Source organism: Bidens hawaiensis, unplaced genomic scaffold (assembly GCF_021521415.1).
Source record: "Bidens hawaiensis isolate Kalapana, Puna unplaced genomic scaffold, B.hawaiensis_p1.1 tig00043431_1, whole genome shotgun sequence".
Taxonomy (NCBI): Eukaryota; Viridiplantae; Streptophyta; class Magnoliopsida; order Asterales; family Asteraceae; genus Bidens; species Bidens hawaiensis.
Window position 1 is genome coordinate 1 of NW_027497691.1, and position 6721 is coordinate 6721.

General features: G+C 39.9%; 1 pseudogene; it reads right to left on the reverse strand.

Moving 5' to 3' along the window:
- Positions 1-320: 320 nt before the first annotated feature.
- Positions 321-3265, reverse strand: LOC143594268 (protein SUPPRESSOR OF MAX2 1-like; annotated as a pseudogene).
- Positions 3266-6721: the final 3456 nt, after the last annotated feature.

Below are 6721 nucleotides of genomic sequence, written 5' to 3' on the forward strand. Positions count from 1 at the left end.
TGAAGAAAAGAAATATCATCATCGTCGTACTCAGTATATCCCACCAATAGCAAAGTTATGATAGGGTCTGAGAAGGGTAAGATGTAGCCAGTCTTACCTCTACTCCGTAGGAATAGAGTGGCTGCTTCCGGTGAGACCCTCGGCTCGATAGTAGTTTTGCATCAAGCCTTGAACTAAGGCACATAACACTCAACAATCGAAACACCGACCGATTGGTGCATGTATCCTTTCATGAACAAAAGAAAATGCTTCAAAAAAGTTTTAATATTAACCCCAAGCAGTGCCTTCTTGGCCAATACATATCCAAAGAGTTTTTGACTATTTACAACTTTTACCCTAATAGAAACAAAAGATTTGCACATTTAACCCCTCTACTTTTTAAACTGTATCTACTATTACATTAACTTTACTAGGCAACCGATCTCTGCCATACTTTGCTTGATCAAGATCGAAATCCGACTCGAGCCGAACCACCAAGTCTTCGACGGAAGACGGCAAGTGCCCCACGAGCCTATGAAGGCTCGGGACAAGCACCTGTTCGGCCCAGTCCTCTAAACTCGTTTGCCCGAACCATAGTCCGCTTACAATGTTGTCTACGGTTGCTTCATCGATCTCGATGGCGAGTTTCTCGTCAAACACGGTGGAAAACGCGTATTTTACCGTTTTCCTCGATTTCATAACGGATTAGCCCAAAATTGAACCGGTTTGAACCCGACCGTCACAACATTTGGGCCCACGAGCTCGTGTGGTACCGAAACCGATGTATTTGCAAAATGTGGGTTCTCGTCTCCTTGCTCGATAGTTAGATCGCTTGTGTCTGTCCGTTCTTCCTCGATGTCCACCGCAAGGTTAAGATCAAGCGAGAGACCCGACCCGACTCTCTTTTGTTGTTTTGGTGACGTTTTTGCATCCGAAAGCCAATCGGCTCGTTTTTTTGACCGTTTTTCACAAAAAGTTAGCTTTAGTCCCCAATCACCGTTGAAGACGGATGCAGCGATCTCTTGTCAACCGTTTCATCACCGTTGTGTGTCGACCAATTCCCGGTTAACACAAATATTATGTTCCCAAGGCTAACCTCGCGACCATGCGAATCGGTCAACCGGCCTCTCTCCATTGCTTCTTTTATCCTCCCGCGAATGAGCATATCCGCTTCATCGATACCCAAAAGCACAATAACCGAAAACGGGTTCCTACGAACCGCATCAACAACACGATCCAACATCGTTTTCCCACGAAACCCGCAATCCATTTCACCCTCATCACGACTCGACCCGATGCTAATCGTGATCGGGTCAACCCTGCATACATGCTCGGCAAGAACCGACGCCATCTTTTTCTTCCCGACCCGGTCGGGACCCGCAAACAACAACCACAAACAACCCCTTGAAGATTGTGTTAGGGTAGTCGCGATGCTAGTAGCGGCCTCCGGTTGCCACCACGCCATTTTCATCAAATGTTTCCGTAGTTTCTTAAAAGAGTCCGCATTTACAGAATGAACATATTTACCCTTCGGAGATCCGTTACCTTTGGTTCGAGGTTCGGATGAGATGCATCCTAAGTAGTCCTTAACCGGTAAATCCTCACGAACCTCTTTCGGTCCAAGAGCAAGCTCCGTACGAACTGGGCTTGGGGGAGCCTCCAGCTGTTGACCCGTTTGACCCAGAAACCCGTTCGGTTTATACATAGGTACAATACCCGACCCCATCATTCCAAAACTCGGGATTTGACCATGGTTCGGATGAATTCGCAAGCATATATCAATCCATTTCTTCATCAGTTCTTGATTATTAACCTACACAAAAACCGCAAAATGAAACCGAATTTCACAGAAAAATGTAAAACAAAATCATACAAAACCGAATTTCGTACCTTTTTGGTTTCGGTTTCAGTTTCACATCTTTGTGCTTTTGCATTCTGCAACCATTGAGTCAGATCACTCTTCGCTTCCACCCGCGACTTCTCAGCCTCTTGTTCATAATCATAAAAACATTTCGGGCAGAGCGTTGGGCCGCGTTGTTAACCGAATTCAACCTATATACATTTCATAATCATATGATCCTACATTAGATTTACTTCAATAAAACACCAAATGTCCGAATTTAACAACTTTTTTAATAAAATATTTAAAACTTTACCTCCCAGAAAATGATAATCTTGAAGAAACAGGCAAAGCTTGTAAATCCCAATCACTTTCCATTGATGGATGATAAACTTGACACTTCATATAAGTCTCACAAGTGGCGGTTCCGATCAACCAAACGCGACGCCCTGCCGTCGCAAATTTGGTCACTAATTTAGCCATCTCCGCCACCGACTCACAAGCAATGCCCGAAACTTCCACTGCCCAATTCAAATCACCTAAATCTATAACAATGCTTCGAGTTCGATCTCGGGTCTCGATTAACTCGATAAGTTCGTTAATCTTGGTCCGAACAAGCGACTTTCCCGTCGCTAATTCAACCGAGATCACCTCTGAGTTCTTGAACTCGGGCGAAAGATCACCGGTTTGAACCCGCATCAAGATTTCTTTCTTGATTGATTCTGGCTCGAATTCCCCTACTAATATCGGGTTTTTTTTCTTCGATTTCGACATGATTTCGATAACCCGTTCGATATCATCTATCCTTAAATTCCCATGTTTTTGTTGTTGAAATCTTGGGTTCAAATAAATACTCGCTGGAGAATACAAATTCCGGTTAATTGGTATCGGAATTTGCCGGAATCCGCCGGAAAAATGATTACTACTACTATTATTCTTATTATTATTAATAGATTGTTCAATTGTGGCTTTAACCGCTGGGCTTGAGAAGCTGGCTTCTCGCATGACCCGACTCACACTCGGGTCATCAAGAATGGAAATAATAAGCTGTTGAAGCTCAACTTTAACGGCTAACAGCGGCTGCTGCTGTTGTTCCGGGCAGCCGCGCCGTTGATGAGCTTGCGCCCGTTTCAACGCTGCCATGAGCGCGTTGGAAACGGGAGGCTCGGTTAAAGCGGGGGACGATGTAGCGGCTGGGAGCCGCTCTATCGCCACGCTAAAACACAGCTCCAGCGCCCGACACTGGAGCGGGTGGGAGCTGTGTGGGTGGGAACGAATACACGCTTGGCGGAGGAACCCCGTTGGAGCGGCGAGTAACGTCGCTGCGACGTGAAGCGGGGTCGTCTGGTTGTGGTTACGACGCCCCGCTTCGGCGATGGCGTGGGTTAAGATACTCGCCGCTTCCGGGGTTAGGGTTTGAAGGATTGTACTGAATCCTGACCTCATTGTGGAACTGGGTTTTGTTTGGAATTGGGAACTGAACAAAACCCAGGTTTTGGATTTTTGAGAAATGGTGAAAAATTGAAGATTTTATGGATCTTTATGTGGACATGAAGATGGGTGATGAACAAAAAGGTGGTTGTTTTGGTGAAGAAATAATGTTGGAAATAACAACAAAAGGAACTTTTTGAAGGGTTCTTTCAGCTGGGTTTATCCTCCATGGTGAATATTTGAAAATGTTTTACAGGTTTTATAAAAGAAGTAGGAGAGAGAGAGGGGGGGGGGGAATAAAAGAGAATTTATGGAGAAGTGGAAGAAGGAGTTTCGGTTGCAAGTATTTTTGGTGTTCTGCATTTATATATCTGGTGTTTTTTACTTTACTTCCATGTTGGTTTTTTTATTTAAAATAAGACTAGGGAATAAAACTCGGCTATACAGGGTAAACTAGTGGCAACATGTGATATTGCGATCACATATGTTCGTGATTGCAAATATTATTGTTTAACCCTGTCCATTAGGGGTGTTCACGGTCCGGTTTTCGCGGTTTTTGGGTCAATCCCTGAACCGAACCGTTGGTAACGATTTTTGATTCTTGTAAACCAAAACTAAACCGTTGAACTCTTAAACCAAACCGTTTATTATGGTTTGATTCCAGTTTGGTTTCGCGGTTTTAGTCTCGAATAATTTGAAATGTTTAACATATATAAATACAATTCGTCCATGATCATGTTTAAATACAACCTGTCAAGAAATATGAAAATACATTAGAATAAGTGGCTTGAGATTCTAAGCATGAGATCATAAAGTATATCTTGATCTAAGGTTTAATACTTTAATGAAGAAAATTTAAAGACCAATTCATTACAACTTGCTACTGCATTTGCACTATCAAGTCTATCAGTTCATATTTAACATAAATATTGAAATTATATAACTATATATGTATATATATAACATAAATATAATTATATTATACGATCCGGTCCGGTTTTGTACGGTTGGTTTTTGATATAAACGTAAACGAAATCGTTCACTCCGGTTTGAAATTATTGAAACCGACCGACCGAAACTTGAAGAAAAAACCAACCTTTAAACCGAACTGATGACCGATTTGAACGGTTTCGAACCGAACCGTGAACACCCCTATTGCCCACCATCTTTTGTTTCAGGAAAATCTTTGCCACCCGAAAGCTCATTACAGGAAACCTCGATTGAGATCATTGGACTCCTACCTACTTGGTACGAGTCTCATGTTTTGGATTTAATATGTTAGGTTTTTCAAAAACAAATTACAAATTTTTTATATGATTTTGTTTATGAGGTTTTTATATTTTAAGTTGTTTTTTTGAGCATGTTTGATATTAGATTTCAAATAATGTATATCGTTGTAAATCTTAGCAATCATTTAGCTTATTTGATGATGTAATATGTACTTTCTTCTTTTGAAAATAGGGATTACTTCATAAAATCATACAGTAAACGGGTTATATGAATTTAGAAGTAGAGTATAAGCTATTAAGAAAAAGTCATAGATGAATATCTTGTTCATAAGAGAAAACCATTGAATTGGACAATTTGTATATTACAATTTTTGGAGAGTTTTGCTTCAGATGGTTGTACTTTATGTTTTATAGGTGTTTTGTGCAAACTTTGGTTGTACAATGTGAAGTTTATTATCTACATGGTTGTGATTGGACCCATAACTCCACTACACTTCCACCGTTTGTATCCACGTTTTCTATCCACTTCCAAACCCACCGCCCTCTCTCAATTTCGTTTCCAATAACAGCACCATCTGATGAGGTCAATGGCAGCAAAAATGGTGGTCAAAGGCTGCGGCGTCTTTCGACTCTTGCTGAAAACCTCCTAATCTCTCTGTAGCGAGTACTCTCATACAAATAAATAGGTATGCTAGTTTCATTCTTCCTTTTATTTTCGTTAATCAATCTTTATCGATTTTAGCATTTATAAACTCTAACCCTAACTAACAAGGTTCAGATGACTAAAAGTATTAAAATTGGTTTGATTAACTAGGCATGAATATACGGTTTATAGAATAACTTCTTTCTTCAAAGGTATTTGACGATTTTATAAGATATTTGTGATTTTTCTCTTTTGTAATCGTATAGCCAACTCTATGGGTTCTCTCAAACTAAACTAACTATATGTTGTGTATTATCAATGATTTCTACATAGGGTGGTAAGATGATATGTTGAGCAATTACATATCAGGGCACATAACACAAATAGACGCGTCACAAGTTCTCTATGTGATTTCTTATAGCGCTCACCACTCAACCCTCATGGCGCCATAAACTCCACTCGCTCGCTCTATGCTTTGATGGACCACGCACATTTCTCTCTTTCTCTTTATAAAAGAAAAGGCTGACGTCTGTAACCGTCCTTTCACTCAACCTCTTGTATCCTATACATGAATCCGTATGGTCGATACTTCAAGCACTTAAATACTATACTTTTTCCTATATTCAATCACTTAAATAGTAAATACTATACGTCATGGACAAGAATAGAAGGTATTTTATTTTGATATTTAAAAATATTATTAATTTATTTACGGTTGAGAGAGAACAAAAATTGACAATGGAGTTGGAGAGAGAGATAAGGTTACCTTTTCAACCTTTTTAGGGATGAAAAGATTCATGGGTGAATATATCACTTTATTATTAGTTTTTACTTTTTCATATAATATTTCTATAAATGTGACTAAACATTGACCGCCTTTTCAAGCTTCCACTCTCACCCTTTCCCACGCGCTTATTATTCGGTGCTCAATGTCAACGCGCTTTAAGTAACTATGTGTATTTTCTTAAGCAAAAGAGTAAATTACTCAACGGTCCTCTCATTTGTTTAAAATTCAAATTTTTTCCATAACTAAATAAACACACGCCATTCAACCCGTGCCGCACGCCATCTCTACGTTGATGCTCGCACCCAAAACACTTGGGAAATGCCCTAGCCGTTTTGGTGCGTTTGGCATTTTAGCTTATGTGGACGAGAGTGTTAGCCTACTACATCTTATGTTGACTTTCTCCACACTGCACCCTGTTTTTAACCCATGTTTCTTCTTTAACCCTGTCTTGTTGAACACACTCTGACTTCACACCAACGACCACGCTGGCTCACACACCTAAAAGCCTTCATATAGTTTCTTCTTCTACGGTTGCGAACCCTTGGTTCACACATGTGAAGGCCATTGACGAATCACTAGTTTACAAATCATAAACCAATCTATATACATCTCAAACTAACCAAACTTACAAATTAATTTCGAATTTATAGCTTGATATATATAAGTTAGTGATGTGGTTATTTGTATGTTTCTGTTAACACTATAAATATACAATTGGTGGTTATTGATTATCGACCAATACGGTATATAATTTAGTGGATGTGGTTATTTGTAAGTTTCTTTTTTCTTTTTTTTTCAAAATAATTGTAAAA